Source organism: Rhinolophus ferrumequinum, chromosome 13, assembly GCF_004115265.2.
Source record: "Rhinolophus ferrumequinum isolate MPI-CBG mRhiFer1 chromosome 13, mRhiFer1_v1.p, whole genome shotgun sequence".
Taxonomy (NCBI): Eukaryota; Metazoa; Chordata; class Mammalia; order Chiroptera; family Rhinolophidae; genus Rhinolophus; species Rhinolophus ferrumequinum.
The window spans coordinates 28,797,431-28,810,176 of NC_046296.1; positions in this window are offsets into that span (position 1 = coordinate 28,797,431).

A 12,746-nucleotide genomic window follows, 5' to 3' on the forward strand; every position below is an offset into this window, starting at 1 on the left:
CTAAAGTATTCCTTTACCTTCTTGAGTATATGGAATACAGTTTAATTATTGTTTTAATGTCTTTGTCTACTAATTCTATAATCTGTATCAATCCTGAGTCAATTTATTTTTCATTAATTATGGTCATATTTTTCTGCTTCTTTGCATCCCTGGTCATTTTTAATTGGTTACAAGATATTGAGAATTTTACCTTGTTAGGTATTCTATATTTTAGTATTCGTATAAATATTTTAAAGCTTTTTTTTTCCCCTGGGACATTATTAAATTACTTGGACATAGTTTGAGCCTTTCAGGTTTTGCTTCTATGCTTTGTTAGGAAAGATTAGAACAATATAGTCTACGGTTAATTTTGCACACAACTGAGGGAAAATCTTCCTTTGTATAATTTTTTTGTATGAGATTTTTGTACTCTGGCTAGTGGAAGAGGTGCTGTTTCTTTTTGTCTCTAATCCTTTCAAATGATTTTTCCCCCTGGTCTTGTGTATGCACTTGATCAGTACTCAACTTAGCTCTAGAGGGGGATGTCCTTCAAATCTCCAGAGTTTACACTCCCCCTTCCTCCTGCCCTCATCTCTCCTCTCCACTATACTGCCCTGAAAACTTGAACTGTCTTCAGGACTCCCAACTCCATGTCTTCAACTCAGGGAGACCTCTGGGCTCACGTGGGTCCTCCTCTGTGCACCGTGACCTGTAAACTCTCTCCAGGCAGTAAGTTAGGGCAGTTCTGGGGATCAACTCATTTGTTTCCCATCTCTCAGGGATCCTTGACATTCATTATCTGAAGTCCAATGTTTTGAAAACCAGTTTTTCTTCTATGTCATCTGCTTTTTTGTTGTTTCAGGCAGGAGGTTAAGTCCAGTCTCCTTTACTCAATCTTGGCTGGAAACAAAGTCTGTAGTATACTTTATAATTAAAAAACAATCTTACGCCTTTTACTTTTACTTCACATTTTAAAAAGTGAGGGTGGGGGAGCTTATGGAGGAAAACCAGAAAAACTTCCTTTGGATAAAATGCTAAAGAGATGATTTTTCTCAGTCTTTTTCACTATCATGATTCTTTGCTTTGCCCCTGGAGTGATCTTTCTAAATCTAATCATCTCTCATTTATGCCTAACTCCATTGTGGCTCCTGAATGACTACTGAATAACATCCAAACTCCTTAGTAAGCATGGAAGGCTCCTATATACCTGTTAATCCTCATTTCTAACACCACTCACGTCTCCCATCATACCCTGCCTGCACCGTAACTAAGCTTCTGCCGTCTGCCACAGTCGTAGTATATGGGTTCTGGAGTCAGAGGAACTGTTCAAGTCCTATTTAATGGCTGCCTGATTTTGGGAAATTAACTTCCTTAATATCTTATCTGAAAAAAGAGTAATACAACTACATACCTGCCATGGTTGTTGTGAACATCAAATGACATAGGATCTGTGAAGTACTCATCACAGGGTCTGGCATAGAGGAAGTGCTCTATTAACATAATTTATGATGATGATGATTCCTGTGATGCATCATGTTCTGCTTCTCTGCCCTCTGGGTCTTTAGACATGATTCGCCTCTTGCCTGGAAGTTCTCCTTTTCCTGCTCTATCTACTCTGCTATATCCTACTTCTCTTTTCAGATGCTTCTTACCTCATGTGAGAGGCTTTACCTTCTGATCCTGGTAGGCTTCTCTCCATGTCCCATGGTGCCCCATTAATGTTGTTTTAAAATTGTTTCCCTCTTACATCTCCACACAGGGCTGGGGCACTGTAGCTCATGGTAAGTGATCAATCCGCATTCGTTGAGAGAATGAATGAGTGAAAGTCGGCTCTTAATAACTGTTGAATATCATAATGAAAAGAACATTTGCAAGACTTTGATATGAAATGTTATTTGAATGAGCACCAGCAGAGGCCCCAACTTTCTAGATGAAAGGACACTGGGAGAACACGCATAGCATGCTCAGGGATACGTCATGGCTGGTCACCACTACTCTTGGTGCCTGTCTGTAAAACTCCCACAAGAGGCTGCAATTCAATGACTAGCTATGCTACTTGGCAAGAAAAGGGCAAAGCCTAGTGATGAGAAGGAAACAATTGCAAGAACATGAAAATCAGGAGCTAAACAATGTGAGAACAGCCTCCTACCCCTGTCCTCACCTCATGGCCCAGGCACCCAGCATTGATGGCATTATCTCCACACAGCCAGAATTTTAGAAAATGCCTGCCAATATTGACATTACCCCATGTAATGAAATCAAGGTGGATTGATGAACAATCACTTTAAAAGTTAATTGTTCAAAACTGCAGGTTAGAGCTCTTAAGCTAATGCCTGTTGGCTTGATGGCAATTTTGGTGCTTGCTCTTTTTCAAATTGTTTTTATTTTTGGTCTTGTTCTTTTGATTTTGATGTCAGAAAGTAGAGCTCTTTTTAATTTTGTTTTGTGAAGAAGGTGAAAGGACGTCCTGCTTGAGTTTTCTGAGTGGTTGTTTTCTTTCCTCCCCTCCACTCCCTTTTATACTTCCTTTCTCTCTTCAGTGTTTGCTGGCCCTTTAGCAAGGCCTGCCTCTTTTCCTAGTCTTGCAGACACTTAGGAATCTTGGCAAACCCAATTCCTACAAGCTTCAGCCTTCCTGAAGTCCCCGCAGGCTGTGTTGAAGGAGTCTGCTCACGATGGAATCATTGGTGACATACTCAAAGCTTGCCAGCATCCCCTCATCAGGGAACCAGTTCCCCCGATGGTCCTGGAAAGAATCAGATATTGGGGGACCCCTGCGTTTAATGGAAGACCTTTCCATCCCACAGATTGGAAGTTGTCACAGCGATGACCGATCTCAAGGAGAGCCTCACACCAAAACTGATGTCTCCCATCTTCTTCAGATCTCAGGCTGAGGTAAGGGAAAACCGGATTTTAGGAATCCTTATTTGCGATGGATACTGACAAGGTATTCATCCTTTCTTGACCAAAGCCTGACATGAGTTTGGGTCTATCAGTCTATTTCCATTTATTGATGAGCAGATCACAGACTAGCCCCTGGGCATGTTTTCAAACTTAATGAAGAAAAGACAGTGTCTGCCACAAGAGCTCTCCATCTAACTGATAGCATCCATCAAGAGCTGCTCTGAACTCCTGGCTGCTCTCAGTAATGAAACATCCCTCCTGAAACTGGAGAGCCTGGGGAGACAGGACAGTGGGCCATGACAGGGAGGGGCAGAGGAAGACTCTAGTTCATCTCAACTGTTTCTCCTTTGCGTCACGTGGGTCTTGGTGAAGGCATGGGGCAGACTAGAAGCGTGAGGTTTGGTGGTACCTGGAAGGTCATGGAAAGCAGAGACAGTGGGGAGTCTTTCCCTGAGGGGAATGATGCTGTGGCAGCTGCTTTAAACTTGGAGGTGATCTTTTTCACCCACTGTGGTAAAGAGGCAGCATCTAGGAGAGTCTCCTTCCAGAAGTTTACTCTCTTTCCCATTTAGGACACAGAAAATAGAATTTCTATTCTATTCGAGATCTGAGGCCTATCTTGGAGATTGTGTATTTCAGTGGTGTTCAACCCCCACCCCTCTTTATTTTTTTGGTTGGGATACAATTTTTTTTCCTCAAAGAAAAGCTCCTGCCTCTGCAAGAGCCCAACAGGTAAACACACCAAAAAGAGAAATAAGGACGTGCTAGATTGGGATGGAATGAAGTGCAGGGAGTTGTACGTTGGGATATTGGGATGCAAACCCTAAGCGGCAGTGTAGATGCTGCAGAAAACTAGGTTTCTAAGAAGCACTGAAAACCATGAATCTAGTTCACGGCCCTCAAGTTAAGGAGCAGAGACTTCGTGAGACTTGTTGAAGGGCAAACTTCTCCTTCTTGGTGGAGCTGGTCTTCTGATTTCTCTCCCCTCCCCCTTGTACCAAGCATGCTGGTGTGCATCAGTGATACAGAGGGAGAGGAAGAAGGAGGCCAGAGGCTGCGCATGGATCTATGCATTGTCTGGCCGTCCTTGAGAAGCTGTGGCCTGAGAGGTCTCTAGGACATCCCTCTATTCCTTTCTCTTTCACCTCTAGAAACAGCGGTGCTTTCTACCTAAAAGAATTCATGTATCCGTGACAGACGAGTTTCATACTTCTGCTCTCTAGGAGAAATGATTTACTCACATTGGCCAGAAAATTACAAATTCTCCTTGTGAACTCCACCTCCCTCATCACCCTTAATCAACCCATCACCTAGATATATTGAATTACCCTCCCAAATAACCTGAGTCAGTCTGCGTGGCTCTGCCTTCCTCTGAATACCCTGGTCCAAGCCACCATAATCTCGCTGGAGCTGGCAACAGCCTCTTTACTGGCTCCTCTCTTTCACGTGGACTCATCTGAATTCATTCTTCACACGCAAACCAGCATGATGTTTCTGAGCCATAGCTCTGGTTATGTCACTTCTTGTACCAGCTGAAAATGCCTCAGTGGCTTCCTATTGGTTTTAGGTTGAAGACCTCGACATTGAACGTACTCCATATGCTGCATGGTCACAGCCTGCTTGTGTCTCCAGCCTTCTCTTACATCTCCGCCTCCTCTCTCTGCCCTCAGCTAGAAAGACAGCCTTGCCATGTCCTCTCCTACACAGGGACTTTGCGTATGCTCTTTCCTCTACCTGGAATCCTTCCCCTGTCCCCATTCACCTAGATAACTCCTCCTCAACCTCAGCGTCACGTGTTCACTTACCAGGACATCCTCTCCCTCCCCCAGACTCAGTTATATTTCCTTATTGTATGCTCTCATTACATCATGTAATTCTCCTTTGTAACACTCCCACAGTCGTAGTTTCACATTTTCTTGTGTGGTTATGTGCTCCGTGTCTAACTTCGCTGTGGGCCTGTCAGCTCTGTGCAGTGGGGACCGCATGTGTTATAGTCCTAGCACGGGGCCCTTTGTAGAGCAGGGGCTCAATGAATATTTTGTGAATGAAGAATGAATGAATGAATGAATGAATGAATGAGCAAATGAATGAACTGAATTTTGGAATAGGAGGTCTTTGCTGAAGCGTCCCTTTTGAGTTGTAAGGGAAGTTTTTGCCTCCAGGACAAGGTGCTTTAAAACCCTGTTTTGACATCACCCTCTTTTCACGCAAATTATGAAACAAGCCCCTGGGATCCTTGACACCCCCACCTCCTTCAGGAAGGAACAGGAAGGGGTACTTTTCCTTGTGCCACTGAGAACATGTCCTTTCCTCTGAATTTCTCTGATGACAGCCCTTTTGCGAGTAGTTTCTTCATTGTTGGTCCTCTATCCTCCTTCTGCCAAATGAGGAGTTGGGCCAGATAGAACTCTCAGATTCACCACACAGTCAAGAGTGAGAGCACAAAACCATCACTTCGAGGGATATGGGAACATGGGAATGAGATCAGTAAGCCACAGGCTGTGTTTTCAACTAATTTGGCACAACTTTGCTCATTAATCCATCTTTTCAAAATGTCTTTCAGTTTCTTGACTTTCCTCAATTTGACGTTTGCTTTTGGCCACTCTGCAAACAGCATTCTTAACAGTCCAAACGTTGTTTGAGTCCAGGATTCAAGGGGACAGAACATCCTTTTCCCCTTCCAGTCTCTGAGTCCCATCCATTCGACTTGAGAAAGGCTAACTGTGCCTGACAAGTGGTGTGTGGTGTACCAAAGATCTATGGTTTTGGAGATTGGTAGCTCTGGGCTCTGACACTTAACTAAGTTACTTAGGCTCTCTGAGCCTCAATTTACTCATCTGTAAAATGGAATTGAAATGCCACAATGTATGTAAGTTTAACTGAGGTAATATGTAAAAGCTTTTTGGCACAATGACTAGTCAAGAGGCTTAATGAATAGGAATTCTCTGTCTGGAGTCTGTCCCTCAGTGGCTCCTCCTAGGGTTGCAGATCCATCAGCTGTCTTGACTGAGGTGAACACTGGGCTCCTGTTTCTTTAGCACTGATATACAGTTGTCCCAGCTGTGCAGTTGGCACATGAGGAACTCTGCTGGGCCAACCCCAAAGTTACCCACCACAAGCATTCCCAAGGTCTCCACCAGGCCTGAGGCAGGGCTAGTCCCTTCTACTCATACTGAAATTATGCCTGAAGTCCATGCCTGTAGCTGCCACCATTCTAGTCTCTGGAGGCACTACTGGAGTGCCTCTCAAAGCCTTGTCACCAATTTTTGAAGAGGAAGTTGCTGAAGCAGGAACCTGTGACATCACCCCCACTGTCCCGGAGTTCTGGTGCTCGGCAAACATGGATGCCACTGGCCATTTCCTCATCGGCCCTTGCAGCCAGACTCCTCACTGAAGGTGGTATTCCAGCCTGTAAGCAGAAGGAAGCTGTGGCTCCTAGCACTTCTTTTCTGGGACTTCCTTGGGCTTTCCAGCTCTGTGGTCCCCACTAGATGTCCCTGTGGTAGAACTTGGTCACTTTTCCCACATCTGGGACCCAGGCCAGAGTTCTGGTAAAGCAGGCTGGGTGGTTCTGTCTTGTGAGCTGCTCTCCCCTCCCCAAGGTCTGTCGTGGGACATAGGCCTCCATCCTCCCCACCCCACACTTCATCCTGTGCTATTTTGGTCAGCAGTTAATTCATAACTTCTTATCCTTCTTGTCCTTTTCTCAAAGGAGGGGAGAAGAGAAGAGACTGGATGATTTTTACATTCTCAAAACACTCCCAAACACATATCAAAATTTTGAGCATTTCCCCAAGAATTTTTTGGGGGAGGTACAGCCTTGTAATAATTTATGATTGCCACAGTGCTGCCTGGTATATCTGTAGCCCTTTTCTCCTACGGCCAGCAACACAGATCAGATGGTCTTCAGATTTGGCCATTCCCAGACACTAGCTCTATTTTCTTGCTTTCTTCTCACTTAATTTTAAATTCATTGAGTGAGAAAGTAATTTAGAATTTGTTTACATATGGTAAAGATGTTGTTTAATCCTGCACTTTATTACTACTAGTAAATTACTGTGCTCTCCCCACAGATGATTAAGACATACTGGCAGGGGGTGACCTTAAGGGAGGAGCCCACTGAAGGGTGGGTCTTTGCAGGGTCATCCTCACTGGCTATCTGGATACTCACAGTCTCTCGAGACACTGGGGGCCTGTACCTTGAGAGTGACCACGGGTCTTACTTAAGGTGGGCAGGGCATTCTTACTGAGTCTTTTTGAGCCACGCTCCAGTGAAAGGGATCCACTGAGCAACTTAGTGAAATTGAACCCCGATTCCCCCAACGTTGGCAATGGAAGGGCAAGATGGCACGATGGGTGGGACTCCCTGAGGAGCCAAAATTCCCATCGCACATTTCGCTCATCACTGCTGCTGCTACATGGAGGATATTAATCGACCCGTTCTGGTTGAGCTTCCTTCAACTTAATCTGACTCTTTTATACTTCCGCCTTCGACAAGCATTTCATATTACCCAACAGGGCCCTCTTGCGTCAGGCTTTGAGGCCTGATCCCGTGTGAGCTACTGTCATGGTGCTGATGGTGGTGGGTACTTTTTCTCTAGCTTTCATCCCGACTTGGAATAAGAACAGCAAATACTACCTCCCCTGTGGCTTCTTATAGTTTCTCTTCCAAGGCTTGGGCATGTCTCAGAGCATAGCCGGACTGAACCTGTGGGTATGCTGAGAAAAAGTAGCAGCGTTGGCTTTTGGGGGTCGGGGGGTGGTGACAGGACAATGGCAGGGTGGTCGAATAGGAGACTCTCTGTGATTCTGACAGCTAAGTGTCTTCTCTGGCTTTACACCCACTGACTCCTCCACCCCACCATCCTACCCCCTGAACTCTGACCAAGGAAATCGTCAGGGGCCCAGGCTCTTAGAATTTATGGAGACAATGACTCTGTGTCCTCAGAGTCTTCCACAAAGCTTGGAGCTTTGATGTTTTTTAGCTTTGGTTGTGGTTGGGGGGATGGCAGGGAGAAGTGCCACTTTAACCTTTTTAGTCCATTATTCCTGCCCTGCTGATCTCCAGAGCAGCAAAGAAAAATTCCAGCTTTGAAGATGGACCCTGGTCAGTTACGAATCCCACAAACAGGTGCTTCTGGTCATCAAAGTCTTGAAGCAGTTAAACTTGCTTTCACCTTTGTTGCAGTTCCCTTAAAAGAAAATAGAGAGATCTTCGAAAGGTGGAAGGGGTAGCAGGCCAGAAACGTAAAGTGTGTGCAATCACTCAGATACAAGTGGCACCAGTAAAAATTGCCTTCATATATCAGCTTATGGTTTACACACTCTGGCAGAAAGGACACTAAAAGGTCAGCGGGAAAAAAATTTATATGTCAGGCCTGGAGCTGTGACTCCAACGGTGGTGAGAAGACATGATCTGGGAAGGGTTCTAGAGGGACCGGCTGAGGGCTTGATATGGCAGGCTTCTTTTTTTTCACTCTTTATTTTGCTTTATTTTTAAGAAAGTTGCTTGCAAACGTCAGCAGAGAAGCTAAGGTATAGACTCGGAGTAACCTCTCGCTGTGACCCTGGGTGACAAGACGGATAGTTCCATTCATCTATGGGTGAGCAGCGGAGGCTCCCTGCATTTTTTTTCCTTTTTGCTTGGATTCAGGATATATTTGTTTGCAGAGAGGGATGTCACGCTTGTGAATGCACTGCTCAGTCATGTGCTGGGGGTGAAATCAAAGGAAGGGAGAAGAGAAGAGACCGGAGGGAAGGAAGGGGGTGAAGGGGTGGGGGTGGGGAAAGGGCAAGCTATACTCTGGGGGCTTTGAGTGATGCTAGCTCGGATCCAGAAACAAATCTTCAACCAAATGCTAATGGAGAATGTGCCTTCCAACCAGAAGGATCAGCAAAGATGCTGTAAATTAATAATGCACCATTTTAGTAGCAATTGCCATGTGAAAAAGTCTGGGGGAGTATTATTTATCCACTCCCCCTTCCATTCCACCTCCCATAAGTGAAGGAACTAGAACATTGTAGGTCTCTTGCAGTTCTGTTTAAGACTGACCCTCCCCCCTTACTTTATTAACCGTGTAACATTTTAAGGTTGTTTTTTCCTCTCTGTCTCCTCCAGCAAGTCTCTATTGATCACTGTTTACAATTATAATCCCTTTCAAATTTATCATCCATGACTAACACCACATGTATTGATTAGTGTTGACGGATGTCCCTCTATAGCATAGAACCACCATGATCCCAGCCAGAGAAATACAGGAGAGATGGAGAGGGATAGAAATATACATTTTCCCCTTCTCCTAGATTTTCTTTTGGTGATTTTCTGCTCCTCCTCTTGTTCACAGCTTACATGAGTTCTTCCCTGCCTATTCGGAGGAATTGATTTGTGTATTTTAAAGATAATTTCTTTACTCCTACTGAAGCCATTTGGGAGGAAAAGAAAGTAGTCTTATTCCTCCTGGGTGGCAACTGGGGGGGGGGTCGCCGACAGTTCCTGAAGGAGATTCGATTAATGAGGGATATCCATGTGTCTTAACCTGAGGCTCCAAGTACTAAAGACGTAAAGGCTAGTTTTGGGGGGACAAATTAGGTGTCACTTGTGACTAAGGACAAGGTGTCCGAAAGCCGGACTGACTATAAGTGGAGTCATTTGTCAATAGTGCAATTGTTTTGGTCTCATTTTGCTTTCTGTAGCGTCCTCTTTGCCTACTGTGGGTCAAAGGCAAGCGATGGCCCAGTTGTGAAGCTGTATACTCATCTGGTCCCTGAGCCATGTGTCCAGGGCTTCCGGTCTTGGAATGTCCTGCACATGCATAGAAGGTACCCACTCCAGACCTGCCCACCACACTGGCACGGAGTTGTGGAGAGGCCTCGCCTTTACCTGAGACTGGTCCACTCATGGGCAAACAAGCATGTAAGTCCTGAGCTCACCTGCCTCCTCTGTGTGATGGAAATAATAACTTTCCTTGCCCACTAAACAAGGAGGCTGCGTGGGGGGTTAACAGCTGTGAGTGCTTCAAAAAAATCAGAATTAAACCACATTAAACCAAGGTGGTAAAATTATTTCTCTGGAAGCTTTCTCCTCGCTCTGTCTCCGGATCTTGGCGTCTATCTTTCTCATACTCCTAGAAGGTTTTATGACTCTGCAAGGTTTTTCTTCTATTCCTGGGAACTTTACCAGAGGATCCAAAGACTAGGCTTGAAAATAGAACAAAGGAGTATAGAACGCAAAGGGAATTTAGAGGTCTCTTAGCTTAACCTTTTAATTTGATTTGTGAGGAAACTGATGAAGCCTAACCTTGCGGAATAACTTGTTCGATGTCCCACAGTGTGTGTGAGAAACAAGTCCAGAAAGAGAATTCGGTTTCTGACTCTTAGGAAGTATCTTTTCTTTCTTTCCCTTTCCTTCTTACTTCTTCTCCATTCCTCTCTCTTCCTCCTCCTCCCTCTCCTCCTGGTTCATTCTCATATTCTCGGTCTCTCTCTCTCTCTCTCTCTCCCCCCACCTGATTCTTCCCCTCTATTTCTCTCTCTTCCTCAGCAGTATTCTAGGTCTACGGGTCCAGACACAAGACCCTTTTGCTCTTGAAGCTCACTTTCACTTTGGAAGATAGAACCATTTCTAAGAAACCCAAGGATTTCTTTACTATAGAAAATTCACATTAAAAAAAAATAATTATTTTTTCAAAGGGGAAAAAAAACGGAACACTCAGATGCTAGGGAAGGATGTATCTACCTACGGAGAGCGCCATTCTGTCATGCTGTAGCGCCTTTGAACAGCTTATTCAGTTGACTCATATGTAAATGATATTTTGTCCTCCCACATTGCTTCGGTCCTCACGATTGACAATGATTTGATGGGATGTTTTTTGCCTCTTAACTTATCTATTTTCCAAGTTTTCATGGTCTGTTTGTAATAGTGTTTTTGGTTCTTTGCACTACTTTAAATTAAGTTTCTCATATGGGTCTTGTTATACCTGAATACTGCTCAGTTATTTGATGACATAGTTGTAAATCCTCAATAAAAAGATCTTTAATAATCAGTTGGCATTTATTTAATATACCACCCATCTTATTAAATCTAACTCCTTAGATTTAATAGGACAGTTTATTGTATTTTCACATCAGAATAGTGGTGCTATAGTTACGCTTGAGAAGGCACTTTCATTATAAACTCCTGTTATTAGGCACTTATAATTTTCTCAAGTAGCACATTTATTTCAATGTGCAGTCATCTTCTGTTCTCTTCTCCCTCCCTTTTCCATTTGTACCATTTTTCTCATTTTTTTAAAAGTTTAATAAGGAAATATATCTCAAACTTTTAAAGCAGAGAAGCTGTGTCGCTGGCTCAGAAAAGCTGAGCAAAACTGCCAGGCCCTTGAAATCCAGATTCTGGTTTGGTGTTTCAGTCTGCTTGATGCAAGTGTTGGTGAAGGAGGCTGCTGACCCCAGGATTATGCTCCTGTAACATGGAGAATGTTCTCCTAAGTGCTTTCAAGGCATTTCTTCTTTTTCTTTTGGGGCTTTAAACATTCTTCAGCTTTTGCTAGTGGTTGGGTACTGAGGAAATCAGCAGGCAGGAAACAAGCCAGAATGGACTAGAATAGAGACAGACTTCCCAACTCCTCACGTGATGCTTTCCATTTGCAGCCCATTCATGGTAGAAGGTGGGCTCTGCTCCATGGTGTGGGTGCTTTACACAGGTTGTTTCCCCTTGCTTACTCTTGGCCTGGTTAACATGGACTCATCCTTCAGATCTCAGCACATTATCACTTCCTCAGAGATGCCTGTTGTAACCGTGTGCAATGAGTGTGGCTTGTTTGTTGTGTAATTGTCAAGTGGGGCTCCTTCGCTTCAGAACACATATCTCATTTCAGTTTATTGTGGACAGTGAGGCACTGGAGTGGGTTCATACTCTTATGAGAGCTGGGTACACCTCCTCTCTATGTCACGTGCAGTGACAGCACCTTGATAGCCTGAAATCAGTCACGGTGGGAGTTGGCACATTACAAACACGGGCAAATGCTATAAATCAGTGCTTACTCCACCTAATCCATGAGAGCTGGTTTTAAACATTTAAACACCAGCACACCACTTACATAATGATTTGTGAAAGGTGTTCTCTCCACTAAATTATAAACTCCATGAGAACAGGGATGTTGTCTATTTTGGTCTGTGTTGTATTCCTTTCACAGTATCTGGCATGCAGTAAGAACTGGGTTTATAAAGAGGTTTGGGAAGAGATAGTCTTATTTAAGCGAAGAGGACCATTCAAACGATCTTAATCTCACAAGATCAAAGTTCTCCATGATTTACCTCTAAGAGTAACTCATCCTGCCCCAGGATCTAGTTTCCTAAGAAAAGGAAGATTCTTAGATATTCAATTGGTCCCACTGGTAAAACGACTCATCAGGAAATCCTTGAAACTGTTTAGACAGGGGCAACAAGGATTAATTCTGTTTAGGCAAGGGAAGAGGCTGGATGATACTCTCGGCCTCTTTTGAATTTATTTTATTAAAAAAGTTCTCTTGTGTTCCTTAGATAGCTCATTCCATGGGTTTCATGTTCCTGATTCTGAGGCGAGACATTTGCTTCTGGCCCCTCACTATGCTTCTATCACCGTCCCTTCAAGAGCTTCTGTCATTTAGTGAAATGGGGTTTGAACATGAAGTCAGAGAGACTGGGTTCAAATTTGGGGTGGACCTTCGAAATTAATTCCATTCTTAGAGCCTTAGTATCATCATGCCGAAAGTATGATATAAGATAAAATTATTACATTACATGGGATTAAACAATATGTGAAGTTGCTGACAGAGTAAAGGTTATTATTAATTTTTAAACCTTTTCATCTTTTCTCCTAGACT